The sequence below is a fragment of the Cervus elaphus genome, chromosome 16, assembly GCF_910594005.1.
Source record: "Cervus elaphus chromosome 16, mCerEla1.1, whole genome shotgun sequence".
Classification (NCBI taxonomy): Eukaryota; Metazoa; Chordata; class Mammalia; order Artiodactyla; family Cervidae; genus Cervus; species Cervus elaphus.
In genome coordinates this window covers 42,781,203-42,808,295 of record NC_057830.1, presented here as the reverse complement: position 1 = coordinate 42,808,295, position 27,093 = coordinate 42,781,203, and the positions used below count along the sequence as shown (strand labels likewise).

At 51.8% G+C, this 27,093-nt stretch overlaps 1 protein-coding gene across 2 annotated transcripts in view; it reads right to left on the bottom strand.

The window, feature by feature from the left end:
* GFRA2 (GDNF family receptor alpha 2) overlaps positions 1-27,093 on the bottom strand; it is a 103,271-nt gene that overhangs the window by 37,360 nt on the left and 38,818 nt on the right. The gene's annotated exons all lie outside the window — the stretch shown is intronic.

Here is a 27,093-nt window from a genome sequence, read left to right as displayed (position 1 = left end):
TCCTATATTTTTATGCAGTTTATGTTTGGTATAATTATTTCCATCTCAGTCCTTACTGAGACCTACCGAACTAACAGTAAATAATAATAGCTAACAATTCCGAGCATCTGCTGTGTGTCCGCTAAGCACCTCTAAAAGTATTAACAGATTTAATCCTCATAAAATCCCCCACCAGACAGAGAAGGAAACCAAGCCCTGGAGAAACAACTGAGGCATGCCTGGGAAGTGCTGGGGGCTGGAACTTGAACCCTGGTCTGTCTGGGGTGCAAGCCCAAGGCCGCTGGTCCTCTCAGAGGGGCAGACAGGCCTGGACTGCTGCTCCTGCGTGGGAAGGACATCACCCACTGGGGTTGGGTATGATGGGCGCAGCAGAGGCCGAGAGAGGCCTCACGGTGGGGTCACAGCCATGAGGGCTGAGCCAGTAGCTGCCTGACCTTGAACCTATTCCTCCTGTTTCCCTTCCCCCTCAAGAGTCACTGGGCTTTGCTGTCATGAGGAAGATTGGTGCCTTACAGGCCTACAGCACATCTGTTTTTCTTGGTCTTTGCCTTCAAAATGGTGGTCTTTCCCCGGCTCCTCTCTCTGTCCAGAAAACCACAGCGACTCCTCACACACCGCAGAACAGACCCCAGCCCAACCTCTCCCAATCAAGGGCCCTGGAACCCACCCACCCACACCCTCTCCCTTCCTTAGAAATCCCCCCTTAGCATTCTCCACCCTTCCATGCAGCACCTGCTCATTGGAGGTCCCTCCTCTCTCTCATGGGAAATTGATGGTCATGAACTCTGCCAGGGCCCACCAGCCTTGGGGGTCACGGTCTTTCTCTGGCTGATGACTCCCCTGGGGAAGTGTGGGAGACCCTGCTCTAGTGTGTTCACGTTCCAGGGCTCTCATGGCAAGTCACCACAAACCGAGAGGCTCAGTGTAGTGAAAGTGTTAGTTGCTCAGTCGTTTCCAGCTCTTTGAGACCCCATGGACTGCAGCCCACCAGGCTCCTCTCTCCGTGGGATTTCCAAGGCAAGAATGGAGTGGGTAGTCATTCCCTTCTCAGGGGATCTTCCTGACCCAGGGATTGAACCCAGGTCTCCCGCATTGCAGGCAGATTCTTTACCATCTGAGCCACCAGGGAAAATAACAGGAATTAATTCTCTCTCCCTTCTGGAAACTAGAGGCCTGAGATCAAGGTAGCAGCAGGGAACGGGGCTTTCCCACCTCTCGCAGCAGCTGGCGGCTCCCAGAGATGCTCAGGGTTTCCTGGCCCGAAACTGCATCGTTCCCATCTCTCGGCCTCCGTGTTCCTCCCTGTGTGTCTGTGTTTTCCTCGTCCCTCTTTAGAGGACCAGTCAATTGGCATGCTGCAACGGGCATTTAGAGTCCACACTAACCCAGTGTGGCCTCATCCGTATTAATTACATCTGCCAAGACCCTATTCAAATAAAGCCACATTCTGGAGTTCCAGGTGAACCTTCTGGAGTTTGGGGAAGGGCTATTCAACACACTAGCATTCACGCATCTCCTTCTCCTTACAGCAAGCACTTGACCTCACCCACTCCCAACCCCAGTGTGATTCAGATGCAGGCTGAGACCCTCTGTGTCTGACTGAGCAGCCACTGCTCCAAGAACAGGCTTTTCCTCTCCAGAGTCTCAGTCTCTGCAAGGCGTGCCCCGCCAGTGCTGGCAGAGGATCTGGGCCCCTTCCGCACAGACCCCAGGACCTGCAGCCCGGATGCCCTGGGGGAGCGAGTCCCACTGTGCTCTCCCCCTGGGCACGGACAGCTGTGGGCCCTAAGCTTCACTTCCTCTGGTTCTGCGTCGCCCCAGGGCCAGGCGTGCCCCAGCGTGGGAGCGAGGGATGCTCAACTGACAGCAGACTGGCTGTGACGGGAGCCAGCTAGACCCACGCAGGAGTGCTGCCCAGTCTGGTCTGGCCACCAGTGGCAGACTCCACACTGCGCAGAACCCCGTCTTCAAGGCTCAGGTCCATCCGTGTGTTCTGTTCACACCACAGTGGTCTCTCTGCACTGGCATCGCATTTCCACCGACTGCGGATTCATGGCAAATATTTTGATTGCTTTCCAAAGGATAAACAGGCAGGGTTCATTTTAATAGTAAAAATGCCAGCTGTATATTAAAACAAAAGTTTTGGATGCTCCACACAAGCAAATGGCAAATAAATCTGGGCCACTCTCCAGCCCAGGCGGCCTCCTGCCACCATTGGAAGAATTCTAGAGAACATAGAGAAGGAGAAGACATCAGCAAATAAATTCCTACTCACGGGCCCACCTTTCTTGTTGTGGTTTAGTCGCTCAGTCATGTCCGACTCTTTGTGACCCCCATGGACTGCAGCAGGCCAGGCCTCTCTGTCCTTCACCATCTCCCAGAGTTTGCTCAAACTCACGTCCATTGAGTCAGTGATGCCATCCAACCATCTCGTCCTCTGTCGTCTCCTTCTCCTCCTGCCCCTAATCTTTCCCAGCATCAGGGCTTTTTCTAATGAGTCAGCTCTTTGCATCAGGTGCCCAAAGTATTGGAGCTTCAGCTTCAGCATCAGTTCTTTCAATGAATATTGAGGACTGATTTCCTTTAGGATGGACTGGTTTGATCTCCTTGCAGTCCAAGGGACTCTCAAGAGTCTTCTCCAGCACCACAATACAAAAGCATCAGTTCTTTGGCACTCAGCCTTCTTTACAGTCCAACTCTCACATCCATACATGACAACTGGAAAAACCACAGCTCTGACTATACGGATCTTTGTAGGCCAAGTGATGTCTGTGCTTTTTAATATGCTGTCTAGGTTTGTCATAACTTTTCTTTCAAGGAGCAAGCATCTTTTAATTTCATGGCTGCAGTGATTTTGGAGCCCAAAAAGAAAATAGTCTGTCACTGTTTCCATTTTTCCCCCATGTATTTGCCTACAAGGTGGATTTGTTTGTCACTGCACATCCAGAATCTTCTCTACTGGCTCCCTCACCCTGCCGATGCCGGGCAGAGGGCCCAGAGCAGATCCAGTGCCAGGGTTCCAGCAAGGGTTGGTTCTGAACTTTCACAGTGAAGATAATCACCCAGGGAGCCAGGGGGAGATTGGATTTCTGGTCCCTGAATCCAGGAATCTGTCTCAACAGGTTTTAGGAGGGACCTGGGAATCAACCTTTTAATAAGAGCTACAAATAAAGGAGATGGGGACCCATCTGGAGACCCTGCAGGGTAACTATGACAACAACTATGACAACTAAGCCAGCCAGCTTCAGACTTCTGCCCACCCTATGTCCTGTGTGGTCTTGGGCAAGTCACTTAAAAGTCTCTGGCCTGCAGTGCCCTTATCTGAGCATAGGAAAATGACAATAGCGTTGTAAGGAGCACTTGAGGGACCTCCCTGGTGGTCTAGTGGTTAAGACTTCACCTTCCAGATAGTTAGGGAGTTGGGATGGACATCTACATGCTGTTACATTTAAGATGGGTAACCAATAAGGACTTGCCATGTAACATTGGCCTGGATGTAAGGGGAGTTTCAGGGAGAATGGATACAGATATATGTATGACCGAGTCCTTTCACTGTTCACCTGAAACTATCACAACACTGTCTGTTAATCAGCTATACCCCAACACAAAATAAATAGTTTAAAAAAAAAAAAAAAGATTTCACCTTCCAATGCAGGGGAAGCTTCCCTGGTCAGAAAGCTGAGATCTCACATACCCCTTACAGCTAAAAAAACCAAAACATAAAACAGAAGCAGTGAAAGTGTTGGTTGCTCAGTCATGTCTGACTCTTTGCAACCCCGTGGTCTGTAGCCCACCAGGCTCCAGTGTCCATGGGATTCTCCAGGCAAGAATACTGGAGTAGGTAGCCATTCCCTTCTCCAGGGGATCTTCCCAACCCAGTGACTGAAGCCGGGTCTCCTGCATTGCAGGCAGATTCTTTACCATCTGAGCCACCAGGGAAGTCCAATTATCTATAGCAAATTCAATGTAAAGACTTTTAAAATGGTCCACATCAAAAAAAAAAAATCTTAAAAATAAAAATAAATAAATAAATAGCCCCTGAGGCTAACTGAGTATGACCGTCCCTCACAGTGACGGGCACCGAACATCCAATTCCATCAGTGCCACCTGCCTTGGAAGGCACACCCTCTGGGCAAGACTGGTCTCCCCAGGGAGCGGTATTCCTAGCAGCAGCGATAAGGGGAAGGGACTGGTCCTCTTGGGCAGCCAGGGCCCCTGGGGTCTGGCCAGCAGAGTCTAAGGCCTGTGCCCAGGGAAGCAGATGCCAAGTGGCGCCTACCACGTTGGGTAGCCCAAGACCAGAGTACGACGGAGATAAGGCAGAGAGACGCTTAGTCTCAGGAAAACAGATACACCCCAGGCTCAGGCTAACCTCTGTGTTCCCTTCCCTAAGTCTCTCTTTATTTAAGTGTCATTAACAACTAATCCTGGTTGTGCTGTGAGGTTTTAGAAAGTGGAGAGGCATCACCACTGGAACTTGAGTATTAAAGGCAAGCAGGGCTGCCCCCAACCCATCACAGAAAGGAAGCGTTGGTGGTCATCCTAGAGAGAGCCCCAATGGAAGGGGGTCCAGGAGGGGAGGGTGGAAGCCAGGAGACCTCCCTCTTTTACTGTGGAGAGCCTGGGTTTCATTGTCATTAAAGAGGATGGCAATTTCTTTACAGAAGTAGCATCTACAGTTAAGAGACACTGAGAGAGTGGGTTGATAAAATTCACAGACCTGCTCCCACAGAAGCTCCCTCTCCCATGAGGACACACACTTTCCTTCGTTCATGCACCCTCCTCTGAACACACACTCATCCCGCCAAGAATACACATGCTCGCACAACTAAGCCCATGCACCACAAGTACTGACCCAGCACCACAGAGCCCACATGCAGCAACCGCTGCAGCCCGCTCGGCCTAAAGCCCGAGCTCCACAATGAGAGAGGCCTCCAAAACGAGAAGGCCCGCTGGCCGCAACTCGAGAAAGCCTGCGTGTAGCAACAAAGACCCAGTGCAGCCAAAAATAAATAAACAAATAAATCCTGTTGTTCAGTCACATCGTGTCTGACTCTGCGACCCCATGGACTGCAGCACTCGAGGCTTCCCTGCCCTTTACTGTCTCCCGGAGTTTGCTCAAACTCATGTCCATTGAGGCAGTGATTCTATCCAACTATCAAAGACAACACATGTGCTTGTATCTCTCTTCCTCCCACCACCATCCCCAAAGGGCCCCTCCTGGGCAGAGTCACCGGAGAATGGCTCTTTCCTCCTGTTTGCTCCCACAGACCCAGGGCCCTGCTCTCAGAGATGGCAACCTAGAATGGGAGCTGCACCACCCAGGATGCTCTGGAAGGATGACCCGTCATCTAGACCCCAAGCAGGAAATCTAAAGAGGGGAGGGGCCGGTGGGCAGACCCCCCACATCCTCTCTTCCTGGCAAGAGGGGGAACTGTAAAGGGGTTTCTCTGGTTCTCAGTGTTTGGGGTCAGGAGGGACCTTGGAGACCAGTGAGCCCCACCCCTCCTCACTCCAGAAATGAGGAAGCTGCTCCACAGAAGCCCCTGTTTCTCTTCCTGTCCACACACCAGAGAGGTTGAGTCTGGCCTTGCACAGCCATCCAAGCAGAAAGCACTTCTCCCAGTGGCTCAGCTGATCCAGCGGCGCCTCACCCGGTATTTCTGTCCCTGAACCTCCCTCCTGAGGCCACACACCCTCCGCCCGCATCTTCCCATACAAACTTACAAATCATGAGACAAAGGCACTTTGGACCTCACTGGGTAACAGGAAGCTTACTGATGCCCTGAGCCCAGAGTTCTTCTCCATCACGTACTTCCCTCTCTCCTGCCCAAATCCTGGTAAGAGGGCAAGCCACAGTCAATGCAGCATGTAAGCTGGCATCATTTCCTTCATCCCCTTGGCTTTCAGATAAAGGAGCCGATGCTGGGAGGATACAGAGCACGCTGAGGTTTCCCAGAGAGAAGGGGCTGGTTTAGGAGCAGGGCCCAGGATTTCTGGTCCAGGGCTCATCCCGTCCGCCAAGCTACTAACAGCACGCCAGCTCACACGTCCGTCGTATGAATATAAATTGGTACAGTCACTATGGAAAATAGTAGGGAGGTTCCCTAAGAAACTAAAAATAGAGTCACCATATGATCCTGCAATCCCACTCCTGGGCAAACATCTGAAGAAAACCGTAATTCAAAAAGACACACACACCTTAATGCTCATGGCTACCCTGTTTACAACAGCCAAGACAAGGAAGCAACGCAAAAGCCCATTGACAGGTGAATGGATACAGAAGGTGTGGTGCGTACACACAGTGGAATGCTACTAGGCCATAGAAAAGAATGAACTAGCGCCACGTGCAGCAACGCGGCTGGGCCTAGAGTTTACATACGAAGTGAAGTAAGCCAGACAAAGGCGAATATCACACGGCATCACTTAAATGTTGAGTCCAAAATGTGACACAAATGAACTTACTTACAAAACAGAAACCGACTCACAGACACTGAAAACAAACTTACGAGAATCAAAGGAAAACAGGGGAGGGAAAAAATGGGAATCGGGGTGAACACACACGCTGCTGTGTGCAAAAAGGGCTTCCCAGACGGCAACCAGACAGCCCGGCTGCCAGCGCAGGAGACACAGAGACGTGGGTTCCATCCCTGGGTCAGGAAGATCTCCTGGAGAAGGAAATGGAAACACACTCCAGTATTCTTGCCTGGAAAATCCCATGGACATAAGAACCGGCCGGGCTACAATCCACAGGGTCGCAAAGGGTCGGACGTGACTAAAACGACTTAGCTCACATGCACACAGGTGCAAAATAGATAAACAACAAGGACCTACTGTATAGCAGAGGGAACTATAGCCAATATCCTGTGATAAATCATAATGGAAAAGAATATGAAAAAGAAAAGAATGTGTGCGTATGTGTGTGTGTGCGTGTGTGTGTGTGTGTGTGTATAGGTGTACATCAGAAACTAATACAACATTGTTAATCAACTATATTTCAATTAATTTTTTTTTACTTTCTGAAAAGAGGCCCTTGGCCATGCACCCTCTCTACCTGATCCTTAAGCACCCTGCTTGGGTCAAGCCTCACTGCCCCATCGCCAACTCAGGTGCTCGCTTGTCACACAATGCAGAAGCAACAGCCCTGGATGAGACGATATCCGCTGCTGGTGGGACAACTCTCACCCCTCCTAGGCCCAAACCCCCCTCATCCGAATCCCCAGGCTCACTGTCTGTGACAAAAGAGGTATAATTGTGCTGCTGCCCAAGGTCAACAGGGAAACCCACCAGTGATGAAGATTCGGCCATACCCTTTGCATAGAGAACAGAGTTCGCCTCTCCTCATCCAGCTGTCTGGCCAACTCTCATTCCAAAAGTCCTTAATACGCCCTCATGTCCCTTCTCTCGTGTCCCTTCATCTTAAAACATATTTTTTTTAATCTGAAAGGCTCTACCGTAACAGCACTTTTGTAGGTCACTTCTCAGGCAGCCCGCCAAGAATAAGGAAGCCGCCTGAGCGGAGAGTATAGTGTTCATACACTAAAACAGATATTTTACTCCTAAGAAAATCCTTTCTCACTTCGCTTCAGCTCTAATGGTGCCTAGTGCATAGATAATCTGAATACACAAGTGATCTGGTTTTTCTGTTCCAGAGAAAAGCAGGGAAAGAAAATGGGGGACAGAGGAAAACTCCCAGGGGTAGGGAGAGCCTTCAGCAAGGAGTGACAGCAGACACAGGGGCTAAGACAGAAATTCTAGAAAAGCAAAACACAGCAACTCAAGATTCACAGTGTCTGAGGCTAATTAGCGCAGGGGCCAACAGATTCCCGTAAGAAATACCTAAGGCATAGTGGGTGCCATCTGTGTGAATGAACTGGTCGTCAAGGAGAGCACTGTGTCATTAAGAAAAGGTTAAGTTACGTCCTGCAATCTCTGCTGCAGGCCACAGGGAGCATTTAAGGATTCAACAAGCATTTCTGGCACCCCGCAGCATGCCAGCCCTGGGCTAGGGGCAGGGGTCTGTGTACGGGCACGGTGTACAGGCCACATGCGGCTGCAGGCAGAAGAACTGGATGCAGGAGGCACGGAAGATGAAGTGAAGTGATGAAAGGTGCTCTCACCTTCCTCCCCCGACATCCACACGTTTCCCTGAGAAGGAGAGCGGGTATCTGAGGCCGGAAGCCTGAATGTCCCTGCCACCAAGAAGAGGAACTTGCTCTGTTTTACTCGGCTGCGCCGTCTCAGGCACAGCACGCAGGATCTTGCTCGCGTCCCCACAAAGCTCTCTTTGTTGGGACCCTCTGATTGTCTCGTCGCATCGTGCCCGCTTAGTTGCCGCAGGGCATGTGGGATCTTAGTTCCCAAACCAGGGATCGAACCCTGCACCCATGTGGGATCTTAGTTCCCCGACCAGGGATCGAGCCCTGCACTGCAAGTGGATTCTTAACCACTGGGCCCACCAGGGAAGTCCCAGAGGGGGCTTGTTTTCAGAAGCCTGGGGAAGGCAACCAAGAAGAGGAGTGCCCGGGCTGGGTGATGGAGAGGGAGGGCAGAGACACCCACTGGAGCTGGAGAGAGGCCACTCCCCGAGTTAGAGGAAACCCAGGCCCCTCGAGCCCTTGTGAGGCGCCCCCAGGAGATGCTCAACTGGGAGCCCCACGGCCTCGAGGGCAGTGCCCAGGGGAGGGTCTCTCTGGGCAAGTCTGGGGTGAGTGGAGATGACAACCGCGTGGGCTAGGGAGGCAGATGCTAAAGGGCCTGGGCCACACGGTAAGGCTGGTGGGCAGGGCAGTGCCACAGGGTGGACCATCAGCTCCTCACCCCTGCAGGCCTCCCACGCCTGCGCTTAGATCCTGGGGGCCCACAGACAGGGAAGCTACATTCACTGGGGCTGCACTTCCTGCCAGCCAGACTGGGGCGGGGAGAAGCTGGAGCGACTAAGAAAGATCAGGAAACGCGATCTGACCCAGGAGTGTTGTCCAGTGAAGTCCACATATGGTACAACTGCAGTGCATCCGAGGAAGGGCTCTGAAGGGAGTCGAGACGAGCGGGTGTTGGGAACAGAGAACACAGCCTCCAGGAAGACAAAGAAGCCTCAAAGAGCTGGTGACCTCAAAGGGTCTGCTAAGATCAACAGGCTCCTTCCATTTCATTAGCAGGCAGGCCCAGGCAGGGGAGCTGGTTCCCGCAGGACCCCAGAGGCAGGGACAGCAGACAAGTTACACATCCAGGGAGGCTGGGGTCCAGACGCCAGGCAGGAGGCCAGCAGAGAAGGCTGCAGGCAGGAGTCTGAGACGGGAGGTCTCAGATCCCAGATTCTTCTGATACCAGAGGCAGAAGGGTCCTGGGGTTGGAGCGCTTTGAAAAGTTCATTCGGAGGACTTATCTGATGGCTGCTCACTGCCAAACTGTTAGATTGCAAAATCCATTTCCAAATGGCCTGCTCGTCTGGGAGGAGCTGCAGAGAGTGTATATCAGGAGCAGCCATCCTCCCGACGGTCCACATCCGTCTCCCAGCTTCCACAGGCTGCAGCCGTTCCCTTTCCCCAGACCCAGCCGCGGCCCCGTGTGTGTGTGTGTGTGTGTCTGTGTGTCTGTGTGTCTGTGTGTGTGTACGCGCATGCACCCTCAGTCATGTCCGACTCTTTTGTGACCCCGTGGACAGTAGCACACAAGGCTCCTCTGTTCATGGGATTCTCCAGGCAAGAATACTGGAGTGGGTTGCCATTTCCTTCTCCAGGGAATCTTCCTGACCCAGGGATCATACCCGTATCTCCTACATGGGCAGGAGGCTTTTTTTTACTGCTGAGTCACCTCGGAAGCCCTCTGCAAGCCCTGACCCCCTATCAACTTACCAGGCACCTACTCTGGATACAGCCCCCCAGGTTGCCCACAGCCCAAGTTCAGGCAAAGATGGGTCATTTCTCATTAGAATGAGCAGATGACAACCCTGGCATTTATGCACAGCATCTGGTCAGAACCAAGGGAAGAAGCCCCCAGTCCTACCCCAGCCCTGCAGCCCTCACCCAGCACCCTATACCTGAGGATGTGTGTTTCAATCCTCCAGAAAGAAGACAAAGAGAGAGAAAGCCCTGGCCCCATCCCCATTTTAACCACCTGACAGGTTATCGTGGGCCCAGCAAGACCCACAGCTGAGCTGGGGGCCACTGGAAACCCTGCTCGAGTTAAAATACATCTATCTGCAGCATTCAGAAAATAGCTATCTACAGTGTTGCTTTCAGCTATAATGGAAAACTGATGGCTTTTATCTCCCCAACTTTATGACTATTGATGGGATAGAGGCTGAGGTTTGATGACCATTTAATAGCCGACCCTGTGCAGTTAGAGGAGCATCAGAAAGCAATGAAAGCGCCGAGATGATTGTCTGGCAGAGAATTCTCCACTGAGGTCCAGGAAGCAAAACAACCACCCTCCCCAGGCTCCGACAGAAGAAAATCAAAGTCATCATCATTTCTGTTTCTCCCCCTCCTTTCTGCCGTTGACCTCTGGGAGGTTGATCCAGAGGGGAGGGAGGGCGGTGGGGAACAGGAGCAATGCAGGTGTGAGCCCTTATGGAGAAAGGGAGAATGGGGAAGGGGCTCTGGACTGAGGACCCCCAGGATGGGCACCCCATGCCCCGCCCCTCCCAGACCAGCCTTCACTGTGCCACGGACAAACAGCTGGGATTCTGGCAGGACAAAGGGGACTCAGGACTGTCTGATGAGCTTCCTGCAAAGAGCTGGAAGGAAAAGGAAGGAAGCAGAGGTCTGGTCTAGCCCATGAACCAACTGGTCTTAGACCTTCTGTCCACAGCCAGAAGCCAAAAGCCATCTCCAGGGCTCTGCATGTATTCAACCATTGAGTCTTCCCTGACATTCTGCCGTTTCCCTCTGTGGGGGGACCTACCCATCTCTGCCCACTTTCCTCTCCAGGTTACAGGCTTTTAAACACGACTGGGAAGGGTGGGAGGCGGTCGGAGGGGTGGGGGGGGTAACAGATGGGGGGAGATTCTTTGCAGCATTCCAAGTACCTACCTGGATCTTCTCTCATTTCCTATTCTACAACAGCCCCATAAGGTAGACAAGACAGATTTGATTCTGTCTATTCTTTAAATGACAGACTCAATGGACATGAACTTCAGCAAACTGCAGGAGATGGTGAAGGACAGGGAAGCCTGGGGTGCTGCAGTCTATGGGGTGGCAAAGAGTCAGATACAACTGAGAGACTGAACAACAACAAATTATTTAAATGGACTTCCCTGGTGGCTCAGTGGTAAGGAACCCACATGCCAACGCAGGAGACACAGGTTCCATCCCTGGGTTGGGAACATCCCCTGGAGGAGGAAATGGCGACTCACTCCAGTATTCTTGCTTGGGAAATCCCGTGGGCAGAGGAGAGGAGCCTGGTGGGCTACAGTCCATAAGGTCACATAGAATGGGACACGACTGAGCGTGCACGCACAGTCCCTTTAAATAAGGAACCTCAGAGATGTTCCAGGTCCCAAGTCTGGTACCCCAGGTCTGACATCCCTGTCCAGTTAGCCCTCCACCATGCCAAGCCACCTCGCAGGACAGGGTGCTGCCCAGACCTGACCTTTTGCCTGAGTCCTGTCCCTTCCTAGCTGTGTGACTCCACCTCTCTGGCCCTCAGCTTCTTCATCTCTAAAATGAAATTTGGGGGAGGGGGGAAAGAGCTTCAAGCCTGCTGCCAGGTGGAATTATGGATCCCCCAGGCCCCACCTTCAGATACAAGGATATCATGCTCAATCCACAGATGCCACCTCCTCAGACAGTGCACCTTCCTCCCATCATGAGTCAGGACGAGGCTCACTGCAGACAAGGCAGCCTGGGCCCCACTCCAGCGAGCACCCCCGTCACACGGCCCCGCAACAGGGTCCCTGCAAGCCACACCTCCTTCAATCGGCAGAGGAGATGGGGTGCTCAGGCCAGTGGGTGGCAATCTCCAGGGTCCTCTCTCCTCATCTTGGGCCACTGCACGTGTTCTGGTGGCTCTGTCTGAGGCCCCCCTCTGCCAGTTCAACTTCCTTTAAGACACAGGCACTAATTAAAACAACTAGAACACAATGAGCCCGAAAAAGAAGGAGACAGAAGAGGTCGCCAAGAGGTGGCCAAAGTGGTTCCTCCACCATGGGCATCTGTGTGTGAGTTTCCAGCAGGGGGAAAGAGGAGGCAGGGGCCCCCAGACCTGTCTACCTGCCCAGCTTTCTTCCCGCCCTGCACATCTTCCAGAAGGTAAAAAAGCCCAGCTCTCCCGCTAGCAAGGTGCCACACCTCCTTCCAACGGCAGCAGAGAGAGCTGGCCACTTAATGACCTTGGCCGCTGCAGCCCCGCGTCTTCTGAGCTCACTGCTCACCACTTGGGAGCTACTATCTGTTGATTTCTTAGGGATTTCCAATCGTCTCTGCGGCAGAGATGGAAGGATTAGCAAGTCGCAGGCAATGATCCTTGCTCGGTTTACTTAAAACTCCCCCTGAGAAACAAACACTTAGAAAAGCAAATGGAGAAAAGAAGCCACTGCCCCAGACCTTCCTTGCTTCCAGGCTCGGCCCGCCGACACTCTCCAGCCCTCTCCACTGTGGCTGCAGCCCTGATCGCCACATTAGCAGCCAGCTGGTTTTTATAACAAGGCCAATACACACACTGACTCCTAAAACCTCCCGCTTCGGGCATCGCCTTCTGCCTCTGGCTGGAAGCTTCAGAGGCCTCTGCCTTTTCCATCCCCACACTGACAGCTTAGCGCAGTTCTTGTCCTGTGCACCGCCCCGAGAAGTTACAGCAAACCGACGACCGGCTCCTGAACGGCCTGTCAGCAGAGAGCAACCCAAACTCACAAACGGAAACTTCCCAGAAACACACCCACCCACCCACTGAGAAGACCCCGGCTCAGCCCAGTCACCTGTCCTCCCCTTCATCTCAAGGAAGGCCCGAGTCCACAAGACAATACTTCTCTGGTTGCCTAAGTGTCCCCTTCTGTCCCAGGGCCCAGAATGTCTGTCCCCTTCCACGTGCCAATCCAATTATGAGTTTCTTACCATGACAGAGCAAATGTACACATGTAACCATAGCAAGTTCTGCGTGTCACCCATGGAGAAAAGCAGACTGCCACCAAATCCAGTAAACCTGGACGTGCCAAGACATTAAGACTGAAACATTAATATAGCGGGAAAAAAGCACAAATAAAACAGCATACACCACACAACATCACTGCTGTCAAAATATGTGGATGCCTAGTTTTAAAGCCTGGAGGTACACATGCTCCTAAACGTACACTTATTTCAGGGTGATTTCAGGGTGCTGGGCTTGCAGATGATGTCTACTTTCTTGAGTCGGCCTTCCTGTCTTGGCGGAATTATGTTTCATGGCGAGCACATACAGCTTTTGTATTTAGCAAAAGCAGGAAAGTGAAGTTCATTTTGAAAATCAGGAGAAAAAGAAAGGGGAAGGAAGAGAGGGAAGGGGCGGGGCAGGGAGGAGAAGGAGGCAGAGGGGCCTCCTGGTCCATGCGATCCAATCCCTTCAACTGAACTTGAGAGACAAGAGAGTCACAATCACACCAGCTCAGAAGGGACAAAAGTCCCAAAGCTGACACTCATCTGAGGCCTGGCAAGGGGCCCCCAGCCTCCGCTCTGTACCTCTTAGGATGGGGCGTACGTGCTTAGTTGCTCAGTCATGTCCAACTCTGTGACCCTATGGACTATGGCCTGCCAGGCTCCTCTGTCCATGGACTTCCCAGGCAAGAATACTGGAGTGGGTTGCCATTCCCTTCTCCAGGGGAGCTTCCTGACTCAGGTATCGAGCCTGGCTCTCCTGCATTGCTGGCGGATTCTTTACCATCTGAGCCACCAGGGGAGCCCCTTAGAATGGGGAACTCCTACCTAACAAGGTAACTCACTCCAGTTTCCAACAAGATCACAGAGTTAGTTACAGGCCGAGGCAGTCGCAGAGCTGCGGTGATATCAGGATTTAGTGTGACTCCTAAACCAGGACTCCTCACCGGCCTCTGTTTCTTCCTCTTGTTGAGCAGCACGTTTGGGGTCTGCTGGAGTTAGGAACTGACAGGTGGGAGGGGATGCAGGAGTCTGTCTCCCCAGTGTCTCCCCAGAACATCTCAGAGCTCCAGTTATACACACACACACACACACACACACACACACAGACACACACACAGACACACAGACACACACAGACACACAGACACACAGACACACAGACACACAGACACACACACACACACACACCCTCCTCCCTCCACTGGCGCCTGTGCTCCGAGCAGGACCTCCCTCTCTCCTGGGACACCCATGTCCACTCTGGTTTCCCCTGCTGCCCCGTTCTGGAAGCTTCCTTCCCCCCCAGCGGCAGGATCCCCCTCCACATCACCTGTCATGGCTCCTCCGGCCACACGGCTCCCTTCCTCTGAACGCCCACAGCAAGCAGTTTAATCCTTACAACACTTAATTAAGCAGGGCCTCCTCTTCATATTAAATGTTTCCACAGTGTGAGCCTTGTCTCCCCAAATGAGCTTACAAGCTCTTTGAAGGAACTAATGTTTACTGTGTGCCTCTGTGCCCAGAGGCTCTTCCTCACAGCTCTTCCTGCTTTATTTCACTTAATCCCATAATCTCAATCTCAAGCCTCGACCTCTCCCCCAAACTCCCACGTATACATTTCCACTTGCCTGTTCCAAAGGCTTCCCAACAAACAAGTTCAAAACCCAAACACCTTCCTTCTATGCCCAGACTGGGGCTTAGACGATAAAGAATCTGTCTGCAACGCAGGGGACCCAGGTTCAGTCCCTGAGTCGGGAAGATTCCCTGGAGGAGGGCATGGCAAGCCACTCCAGTCTTCTTGCCTGGAGAACCCAGGGACAGAGGAGCCTGGTGGGCTACAGAGCCCATGGGGTCACAGAGAGTCAGACCCAACTGAAGAGACTAACATTAACTCTGTGCCCAGACCTCCTGCTCCCATCTCTCAGGTAGTAATGACTTGTCAGCCAGCCGGTCAACAGGCCAGAGACTGCGGTGTCCACCTGCCTCCTCCCACTCCCTCACCGTCCACATCCAGCTAGTGCTAGGAACCGGCCTCACCCCTCACACCCTCTGGCTCGGCACTCCTGGTCTCAGGCCCACAGTGGGCCCCTAGGACACCCCTGTCTCCAGCCCCTCTCTCCTCTGACCCACTGTGTGCACAGCGGCCAAAGGGATCCTCCGTTGCAAAGCACTAACCGCGCTGGGTCTCTCTCCTGCCTTAAACAGGTCATGGCTCCCTGTTGTCTTCTAAGAAAATCAGACTCCTTGGCAAAATGCACAAAGGTTTTATAAGCTGATTCTCCCTTGTCTGCCCCCTCCTTTTTGAGACACACATACCCCCTGAGAGAAGAAGAAGGGCCGCCTTCTAGAACAGGCCTGCTTGCTCCTCCTTCAAGCTCAGCTCACACACCTCCTCCAAGCTGCCTTCCCTGATGGCCCCCACCAGCCTTGGGGGCTGGCCCTCCACCTCACAGCCTGCACAGCCCAAGGTTTAACTCAGCATCCTGGGTGCTGAGGACCAATGGAGCACCCTGGAAGTCCTGGGGAATAAGAGACCAAGCTTTCTCGTAGGTGTAACTGTCCTGATTTTGACAAGAAGCACAGAGGTTGTGTGATGTTAAAAAACCCAGTCAAGCTCTCACAACTGCCGAGGTAAGGATCTGAAGCCAGGGCTGCAACTCCAGCCCGTCTGAAGAACACACCCGGGGATTCTTTTCTTGAGCACCCCAGCCTACCAAGGGCCAAGTGATGGAGAACTCTCATGCTCTGAAGGATCCTGCTGGACAAGTACAATGCATCCTGGGCCAGGTGCAAGCAGCTCTCCCCAAATTTCCCTCTCACTCCATATGAGTCAGACTTTATTTCTTGGGCTCCAAAATCACTGCAGACAGTGACTGCAGCCATGAAATTAAAGATGCTTGCTCCTTGGAAGAAAAGTTATGACCAACCTAGACAGCACATTAAAAAGCAGAGATGTCACTTTGCCGACAAAGATCCATACAGTCAAAGCTATGATTTTTCCACTAGTCGTGTACAGATATGAGAAATGGACCATAAAGACGGCTGAGTACCAAAGAATTGATGCTTTTGAACTGTGGTGTTGGAGAAGACTCTTGAGAGTCCCTTGGACAGCAAGGAGATCAAACCAGTTAATCCTAAAGGAAATCAACCCTGAATATTCATTGGAAGGACAGATGCTGAAGCTGAAGCTCCAATCCTTTGGCCACCTGATGCAAAGAACTGACTCATTAGAAAAGACCCTGATGCTTGAAAGACTGCCGACAGGAGGAGAAGGGGGCGACAGAGGATGAGGTGGTTGGATGGCATCATCCACTCAATGGACATGAGTTTGAGCCAACTCCAGGAGATAGTGAAGGACAGAGGAGCCTGGCGTGCTGCAGTCCATGGGGTCACAAAGAGTTGGACACAACTGAGTGACTGAACAAGAACAACCACTTGAGGATCTTACTGCCTTGGTGCTTAATTCAGCATCCTAGTTCTTCTCTAGGTGGGAGGGTGCTAATGGTGGTCTGCTATGCTTACCCACCTCAGACACCCTGGGATAACGGAGCCATTGGTAGGTCTCTGAGTCTTCTAAGATATCCCCTGAAAGGGCCCTGAGGAGGCCAGCTGGCCCCAGAATACCAGGCTAATGTTACTGAAGAAGGAGGGCAGGATTTCTCACCTCTGTGGATGCCACCCTGGGAGGGCAAAGACCACATCCTGGCTGGCCACAGGAGAAGTCACAGCCCCAACCAGCAGAGACAGGAGATCCATCACAGGCAGCCTGGGGCACCTCTCAGGCACTCCTCGGGCTGTTCTAAGAATCCCTCAATGAAGAAGGCTGAAGAAGCAAGGTTCCTCTTGGCAGCGCCAGAGTCATCTTCTCTGAGAAAGCGGGCCAGCTAGGTTGTTCAGAAGAGCCTGGCACTTAGAGAAAGGTCTCTTCCCACATTGTAAGGAATCTTTCGGCTCTGGTTGGAGAAACTGAGCCCACAGCCATGATTGTAATCAGGTTTCTTTCTTTCTTTCTTTTTTTGGCTATGCAGCTTGTGGGATTTTAGTTCCCAGGCCAGGGATCGAACCCAGGCCCTGGACAGTGAAAGCACAGAGTCCTGACCATTGGACTGCCAGGGAATTCCCTCCAATCAGGTTTCTGTCATCATCACTGCATTAAAATTGCTATTGAGGAGGTCACCAACGTCTGCCACTTTCCCAAATACAGTGGTCACCTGCCTCTCCTCACCAGATGCTATCAGCAGCATCTGGCACACCTGTCCATGTCTTCTTTTCCAAAAATCTCCTTGGACTCCTGGGGTGCCATAACAACACCTGCAAACCCTTACGATGCACTTCCAGGGGGGCAGGCACATTCTTAGGGCCTCCTCTCATGCTAGCCTCTCCCTAGGAAAACCTACACAGTCCCCTGGCCTTAAACGCCATAAATATGCTAATGACTCCCAGAATTTACAACTCCAGGCAAGCTCCAGATAGGAATGTCTCAGTGAAGTGAGTGAACTCGCTCAGTCGTGTCCAACTCTTTGCGACCCCGTGGACTGTAACCTACCAGTCTCCTCCATCCATGGGGTTCTCCAGGCAAGAATACTGGAGTGGGTTACCATTTCCTTCTCCAGGGGATCTTCAGGACCCAGGGATCGAACCCAGGTCTCCTGCATTGGAGGCAGACACTTTAACCTCTGAGCCACCAGGGAAGCCCAGGAATGTCTCAAAGGCATCTCAAAATTCACATGCCTAGAAAGGAACTCCTGATTTATCTCCCCCTCCAAGCCTTTGCCATCCCAGAAAATGGCATCATCACCCACCAGGTGGCTCAAGCCAGAAACCCGTGAGCACTCCTTGAGCACCTCTGTCTCCCTCACTCCCACATCAAGGTACATCATTTCCATCTCCAAAATAACTCAGATTTACCCACTTATCTCACTCCACACGGCCACCCTCCTGGCCTGGGCTACTGTCATCTCTGATCTGGTGATACTTAAATAACCTCCTCTCCGGTCTCTCTGAGGTCATTCTTGCCGCCTCCCTTAATTGTCCACCCAGTAGCCAGAGTCATCATCCATTATCACACTTTGGATAACATTACTGGTTGACTTCAGAAGCTTCCTTCTTTTTAATTATTTATTTTTAATATTTATTTATTCACTTGGCTGTGCCAGGTCTTGGTTCCGGCTCACGGGATCCTCTGTCTTCATTGTGGCATGCAGGATCTTTAGTTGCAGCATGCACCCTCTTAGTTGCAGCACATAGGATCTAGTTCTCTGACCAGGGATCAAACCCAGGCCCCCTGCAGTGGGAGCGTGGAATCTTAGCTACTGGACCACCAGGGAAGTTTTTAGATTTATTCTGAGTACACTTAGAAGAAAAAAAGCTTCTGGGGACCTCCCTGGGGGTCACTGGCTAAGACTTCATGCCCACAGTGCAGGTGCCCCAGGTTCAATCCCTGATCAGGGAACTAGATCCCACATGCTGCAACTAAGAGTTCACATGCCAAAACTGAAGATTCCATGTGCTGCAAGTAAGACCCACTGCATCCAAATAAACATTTTTTTAAAAAAGAATAAATCCAGACTCCTTGCCCCAGCCTGGGTGGCCCCGTGGGACCTAGCCCTGCCTGTAGGTCTCTCCCCGGTTCCCTCAGCTCCAGCCACACCAGCCTCCTCTCACGGCCCCAGAAATGCCAGGTTCCCCCTCAACCAGCTCCTGCACACGCTACTGCCTCTGTGTGAGATGTTCTTTCTCCCACCTGTCTTTCTTCTGGCTCCTCACTCTTCAGGTCTCAGCTTAAATGTCATCCCCTCAGATAAATGTTCCCTGAGCGCTCTGCCCAAGGAGGTCCCCCCTTCTTCCCCCATTACATTCTATTTCTACATCCTGCTCATTTCAAAGATGTTAATCATATACTTTGCTTGATTATCATATACTGTGTTGCTTGTTAATCATATACATTGTTTGCTTGATTATTGTCTATCTCCTCCATCAGACTATAAGCTCCAAGGGGGTGTGGACCATCTCTATTGTGCTCTCCAGTATCCATATCCAGTGTCTAGCACAGTGCCTGGCACATAACGAATATCTGTTAGATAAATAAATAAACTTTATATATGTATACATACACATACTCGAGCTTCCCAGGTGGCACTAGTGATAAAGAACCTGCCTTCCAATGCAGGAGATGTAAGAGACATGGGTTAGGCCCCTGAGTCAGAAGGATCCCCTGGAGAAGGGAATGGCAACCCACTCCAGTATTCTTGCCTGGGAAATCCCATGGACATTGGAGCCTGGCAGGCTACAGTCCATGGGGTCACAAAGAATTGGACACAACTGAAGTATACATGCATATACATATATTATATATAAGAATATTTTAAAAAGAGACCCAATTGGGAAGATAAAGTATCAGCAGAAAGCCACATGATCAGTGCCACATGAATGACACAGACAAGTTCTAGGAAGCATCAGTGACAACAAGGTCCTACTGCATAGTGGAGGGAACTATATTCACCATCCTATGATAACCCATGATGGAAAAGACTAAAAAAAAGAATGTGTATGTATGTATGACTGAATCTCTTTGCTGTACAGCAGAGATGAACACAACATCGTTAATCAACTAAACTTCAACAGAATTAAAACAAACAACGTCTACATAAAAAAACAGAACACATCAATGGAAGGAGAGGCTACAAGAGGGCTCAGAGAGATGAGAACCAAACAGACGCTGAATGAAGTATGTCTAGGGCTTTCCTGGTGGCTCAGAAGGTTAAAAAATATATATCTGTCTGCAGTACAGGAGACCCAGGTTCAATCCCCAGGTGGGGAAGATCCCCTGGAGAAGGGAATGGCTACCCACTCCAGTATTCTTGCCTGGAGAATCCCATGGACAGAGGAGCCTGGCAGGTTACAGACCATGGGGTTACAAAGAGTTGGACATGAATGAACAACTAACACACACACACACACACACACACACACATATTAGTTGCTACAAACTGAATGTTTGTGTCCCCCCAAGACTGATCTGTTAAACCCTAATGCCCCACGTGATGGTGTCTGGAGGTGGAGTCTTTGAAAAGCAATTAGACCATGAGAATAGAGCACCATGACGGGACTAGCAGCCTTATGAAAAGAGTAAGAAACACCCAATCCCTCTCGACGAGCACCAGCCAAGGAAGGGTACATGAGGACACCACTCTGAAGAGGACCCTCACAGAGACCCCAGCTATGCTGGCACCCTCACCTTGGATTTCAGCCTCCAGAACTGTGAGAAAGAAATATTTGTTGGGTAAACCCTCTGGTCCATAGTATTTTGTTATAGCTACCCCGGTGGATAGAGGCAGTAGCAAGGAACAAGCCCACATCACTGGGTGGAAGCAGAAATATCAAGGAGCCCAGCGAACGAAGCAGCATCTGGGTAGCTGAGAGCATGCCCTGCCCCATCCACAACAGCCAATCATAGGTGACGCCTCTAGTGTGAACAAACCTGACCAACTTGTACTCTGACTCTCTGACTCTCTCTGCATAAGCAGCATCCCCTCACAGTGGGTCATTCCTCTGCCAATCACCCAGGAATGAGGGGGTTCTCACTCAGAACTCCACCAGTGGCAGCGTCAGCTAGACAAGGGGTGCACCTCGTCTCTCTGGGTGTGAGCTTTAGGGAGCCCAGGTGTCCAGACAGCAGCCCGGACGGTAAAAGGCACAGGTGCTGTCTGTCCAGTCATTCTGACCTCCCTGTAGTGGCCAGAGCAAGAAGTCGTGGAAACCCTATCTTGCAAACTAAATACCTAGGCTGCAGCTCCTCTCTGTGTTTGTTTTCCCAGAGCCTTTAGCAATGTTCCACATTCCAGCCTTGTGTCAATTTGCCACAGGAAATTCCAAGAGGAATACTATGGGCACTCTTGGCCCAAAGATCAAGGGTGAGCAGGACCCCTATGAGGCCAGTATCAGAAGCCAGCACAGGATCCCCAAAGAGAGGATGGGCCTCACGGTCTCTGGCCGGACCAAGGATCCCAAGCACCCTGCCCACAGAGGCCCCCCACCCCAGCCACGGCAACCTTGTTGGGTTTAGTCTTCTTCAGGAGGATGGTGACCTCTTTAGCCCATGGCACTCCTGGGCACAGCTCTGCTCCAAGGCCAGACGGAACTCTGAACAAGGTTCATCCATCTGTGGCTCATCTACCCCAAGAAGCAGCTGCTCTCTGGGCCACCAGAGTGACCCCAGGACGGCGTGGTAGGGAGCAGAGCAGAACTGGGATTTCAAGAGCACCTGAGTGGAAATGCTACCATCCAGTTCACTGTGTGGCTCTATTCCCATTGCAGAGGCGATCAATCACCTGTGTCCTGCCACTGGACTGTCAGCGGCCTCTACCTACTTCATTAACTCTCCAATCCCAACGTGAAGCCTGGCCCAGAGTGGATGATCAACCAACAGTTGTCAAATGAATAAAGGAAGGACTTCCCTGCGGTCCAGTGGTTAGGAATCAAGCAGCCAATGCAGGGTACACGCGTTCCATCCCTGGTCAGGGAACTAAGGTCCCACATGCCGTGGGGCAACTGACTCCATGCGCCACAATGACTGAAGCCCATGCACCCACAGCCTGTGCTCCACAACAAGAGAAGCCGCCACAACGAGAAGCCTGCCCACCACAATGGAGAGTAGCCCGTTCACTGCAGTTAGAGCTAACGTGCAGCAAAGAAGACCCAGCTCAGCCAAAAATAAATAAGTAAATTTTAAAAAATCTCTTAGAAAATGAATAAAGGAATGACCCCAGGATCCCCATTCCTCCTGCTACTGGTGAACAAGTGGTCCCAGGAATGACTAGCTGGGTTCTAGCAGATCTGCCCCGTCCACGATTCTGCCCCTTCCATGTCGGTGGCAGGCATCAGTAATCAATCACAGCTCCCTTTGCTAGATTCATAATCCTCTAGGCAGCCAATCCAAGTTGGCCATCTGGAGATGGAAGAGGTTCTTAATTTGGGGAAGGTCAAGGAATCCTTTAAGAATCTAATGAAAGCAACAAGTTTCTCTCCAGAAAATATACATAAAACTTTACATATGATTTCAAGATATTCAAGATCCTCTCCTTTTACAGAAGGAAAGTCTCAGAAGCCCCCCAACCACCTATGAAAATAACCACTTTAAGCTAACCTGCTGAAAACATCAGCCACCAGATTCTGTAGAGTCCAAAAGAAGCTCAGGGACAGCCTCAGAGAGCCAAGAATCAAACCCAGACCTGTCCATCCACACTGCTTACAGATACCAGACACACCTCAAGGGGGCGAGGGTCTTGCTGAAGGGGCACCTCCCCACTCCCTGCAGACAGCTGAAACAGGGCCCCCCCACCCCGGCCTTCCCAGCAACCCTCTCGGACAAGGACAATGTCCACTGCACAAAGGAGCCCAGGCAGCTAGGGTAGCCCCAGGCTGAAAACTATTTATACACGTCCTCAGCACCCAGAGGTTAAATTACAGCCGGAGATGTGGCACAGGGCCAGCCCTGAGCTATTTATATCCGTATCCTCTTGGCAGACCAAGAAGAACAGGGCATTCTAGGGGCCTCTCCAAGCAAGACCTACCGGCACACAGTTTACAAGACAACACAATCACAATCATCCTTCCCACAGCCCCACAACCACACCCTACACACACACATACACAGAGTCTGGACCATGCTTGCAATGAGCGTAAACTGAGAAAGTAGAAACCAAAAGATTATGCTCTAAAAAGGAAGTAGGTCATGGCCCACTGAAGGGCTGGGGTGACAGAAATTAGCCAAATTCCGTGGAACCATTCCAGGAGATTCTCCAGGCTTTCCAGACTCCACATCAGAAGCCTTTGAAAGGAAAAGCCTCTCCTGGTCCTAAGTCCACAGCACTAAATGCCCATGAGACACGAACCAGATGAAGGCAGAAGGCAGGGTTCCCGGGGCGCAACTTCAAGATGAGTTGGACCGATGGCTCAAGCAGGAAGCTTCCACTCTCAGAGGCTCCCTCCCTCTGACCCCAAGCTGATCCTGGTCCAAAGAGCAGGAGGAGGATCCAGAAATGCTTCCAACACCCTGGGGCCCCAGCAGGAAAATATCCTTGTTTAACCAAAGCATTTTCAAACCCTTCTGTTTAGTTCTTAGTGACATTCATAAGACAGCACAGCAGAGTCTGTTAAATATCACACGGGATGTACGAGGCCTGCTGCTTGGGCAGCGCACAACACATCAGTGGACTTGCTTTAATGTCGTGCCAGGTGAAGGGAATCTTGTAGAGCTGCCCCCCATGGACGTCCTGGGCCAAGATTCACTCAGGGAAAAGCCCCCAAAGAAGTCCTGGGCCAAGATTCACTCAAAGAAAAGCCTGGGCAGAGCTGGGCCAAGTCCCAGAGCTAAAGGGTGAAGGGGGGCCGACAGGTCCAGTGAAGTGCAAGCTGGGCACTATAGCCCTAGAGTGTGGGGCGTGTTCTAGGAGATGCCCGCAACGGCCGCATTCCCAGAGTCAGCCCAGGGAGGCCCTCCCATGACCCCCATCAAGGCCAGTTCCATCCATTAAAGTATCCAGGAAAGGAAGACTTGAGGGTCCCCAGTTCCTGCTCCAAACACAATAGCACTGGGCTCTCCCTCTTTCACAGTCAAGATGTCCACCTGTGGTGCCCAACTGGTGGGCAGAAACCTGGAGGACAGGACACCAAGGCCAGGAGGAAAGGGAGGGCACAGGGGAGACCTGCCTGGTCTCCAGGGGCCCCTCCCCAGGCACTCCTCACTTCCTGGGCTCAGCATGGACCACAGAGGCAGGGTCCAGGCATCAGTAAGCCAGGCCTGCAAGAGCATGGAAAGAAGTCAGCTCCTCTCCTTCAAACCCGCCCTTCCACCCCGTCTACCTTAATGAGGCATCTCTGGTCATTTCCTCTTTTACCAAGAGCTCACCTTTTCAGAAACATGACCTCAAGTGGAAGCACAGGAGGAGAAGGCAGACAGGAAAGCCATGGGATGGACTGAGACCCAAAGACTAGGAAGTGTCCTGGGAGAACAACAAGTGTCCTTGTTGATCAGTGAAGAAGCCCAGGGCACAGGCAATGAAACAGCCATCCAGGACTTCTCAGGAGACCAGGGGTAGGGCAGGCACAGAAGGTAGGCTTCCCGGCTGCAGGGTCACCATGGCAACCTCGCCCACCCAGCTGTCACACTGAGTCACAGGCAGAGCTCCCCAAGGATACGTGGGCACACTGTAGCGGTCCCCAGGCCCTGCCGGCTCACCCTACACACAGCTCTGCCTTCACCCCTCGTCCTCCCGCTTGTGGGTGCGTGCTTAGTCACTCAGTCATGTCCAGCTCCTTGTGACCCCATGGACTGTAGCCCACCAGGCTCCTCTGTCCTTCACTATCTCCCAGAGTTTGCTCAAACTCATCTCCATTAGGTCAATGTTGTCGTCCAATCATCTCACCCTCTGCTGCCCTCTTCTCCTTCTGCCTTCAATCTTTCCCAACATCAGTCTTTTCCTCCCTTAAAACACCACTAATGAGAGGGGTTGCCAGTGTTCCCAAGTTTGCTCTGCTCAGGACCCCAGGGAGATGTCCACCTGAGGCTTGATGCCAGGCCCGCTGCCCACGGCCCTGGTGCACCTGGCCTTACTCCCAATGCCCCAGCTTTTGGTCACTGACCCTGGACTCAGGCTTGGCCTCTAGCCCCTCCAGTCCCTCATCCAGCCTGTCACCCCACATACACTGTGTGTCGTGCAGCCTGACAAGGTCAGTGTAGCATTTAGGACAAGGAGAATCATGTCTCCACTCAATAATCAGTAGGTTCCTCCCATCACATTTTGGGAGTGACGTCCCCATCAAGTCTTGACTTTTTCTCAGCTCTCAGTAAGCTGAGTCCCAGCCCAGCACCACACCCACCCTAGAGCACACATGTGCTGCCTTGGTGCCCAACTTCCCTTTCTGGGCCCGAGTTTTCTACTTCTAATCATCCTCTTGCTGTGTTCATAGTTTCATTTTGAAAGTGAAAGTCACTCAGTCATGTCTGACTCTTTATGACCCCACGGACTGTAGAGTCCATGGAATTCTCCAGGCCAGAATACTGGAGTGGGTACCTTTCCCTTCTCCAGGGGATCTTCCCAACCCAGGGATAAAACCCAGGTCTCCTGCATTGCAGGCGGATTCTTTACCAGCTGAGCCCCAAGGGAAGCCCAAGAATACTGGAGTGGGTAGCCTATCCCTTTGCCAGTGGATCTTCCCAACCTAGGAATCGAACCGGGGCCTCCTGCTATGCAGACAGATTCTCTGCCAACTGAGCTATCAGGGAAGCCCACCCCAATTGTTTTTGTAGGCAATAAAGTATGTTTCTTTAAGTAAGCAAAAGAGAAAAGCCCACCTTCTTCAGGCTTTTCCAGCCCCACAGGGATCAGTCCTTCTCCAAACTCCAGCTCATTTTCCAAACCAAGGCAGTACCTCCCCTTCAGCCACACAGGCCCGGAGCTCCCTGCCCTCTGCAGCCCTGTTCTCCCAGGTCCTCTAAACAACCCCAGTCCCACTCCTCCACCCCAGCTTCTTCACTGAGCTCCAGGACCATAGATTCAGATGCCCCCAAGACATCATGGGGATGGCAATGCTCCATCCTCTGAACCTCACACGCTGCACATTCAACACGCCCGTCGAATGGCTCCACGGCCCCATAGTTACCGAACGAGGAAACATGGCGGCCACCACTTACGGAGTCATCCAACTGACGCTCACAGCGCGCTCGCCATGAGCCAGGCTCCACGTGCAGGACCAAGTGTGGAGTAAAGTGAAAGTGGAAAGGAAAGCCATTCAGTCATGTCCAACTCTTTGAGACTCCATGGACTGTAGCCCACCAGGTTCTTCTGTCCATGGAATTCTCCAGGCCAGAATACTGGAGTGGGTAGCCTTTCCCTTCTCCAGGGGATCTTCCCAACCCAGGGATCGAACCCAGGTCTCCCGCATTGCAGGTGTATTCTTTACCATCCGAGCCACCCCTAGTGTGGAGTAAACAAAACAGAAATGGCACTGCCTCCAGGGAACTTTCCACCAGTCCCCAGACCCGTCAAGACTACTTATCACTCATACACTGATACACTTCTAATCCTGATGTACTTCTAATCCTGATGTATCTAATACTGATGTACCTGATACACTTCTAATACTGATGTATCACTTACACACTGATACTGATACAGGAATACTGAGCTGACATTCTTCTCTCCATGCCCGCAGCCCCCGTCTTAGGCCAGACCAGAGTGCTACTCTGGAGGAAAGCAATGGAGGTAGGATCCAGCTCCGAAACAAGGGAGCTGTGCAACCGTGGGCAAGTTACTTCCTCTATTTGATCATTTGGCAGATAAGGATAATAATAGCACCTACCTCATAGCCTTGTTGCAAGAACTAATGAGATAAACTGTGTAGAAGACTGCTGTCTGGGATGCAATAAGCAGGCTCTGCTTATGTGCAGTTGCTATCTCCCCAGCAGCCACACCTCTGACCTCCCCTCCCCAGGACCCAGCTCCACGTGCACCCACCACCTATAGGGACCCATAACCCCAGGCGTTCTCCTACCCTCCAGCCTTTACATATGCTTTTCCCACATACAAGTAACATAAGATATAATCTGAAAAAGATGTTTCATCCATACATCCCTTTAACAGCTGCCCTCCACAAGAAGTGGACTCATTGTGCGTTCCTTGTATCTGCATGCCGGACTCTCTCCCTGGCTTCCTCATTCTCATGTTCCAAGGTTCAGTTCAAGGTCCTGTCCTCTGTACCCCGAGGCTGAGACCGGGCTCTCCCCTACACACTTGCTCCAGGAGCCCACAGCTCTCAGCCCACTGCATCGGGATCCCTGCTCCCCTCCTCTGTCTCCCTTCTGGATTGGGTGCTACTCAAAGAGCACTGTGTTCACCTCTGCTTGCCCATGCTTTAGAACCACTCACGGGATGCCACAGAGTCTCAATAAATATGTTAATAACAAACAGGAAAAACAGGAGAATTATGGACACACATTTCAACTCACTTTAACAAAACAAACCTT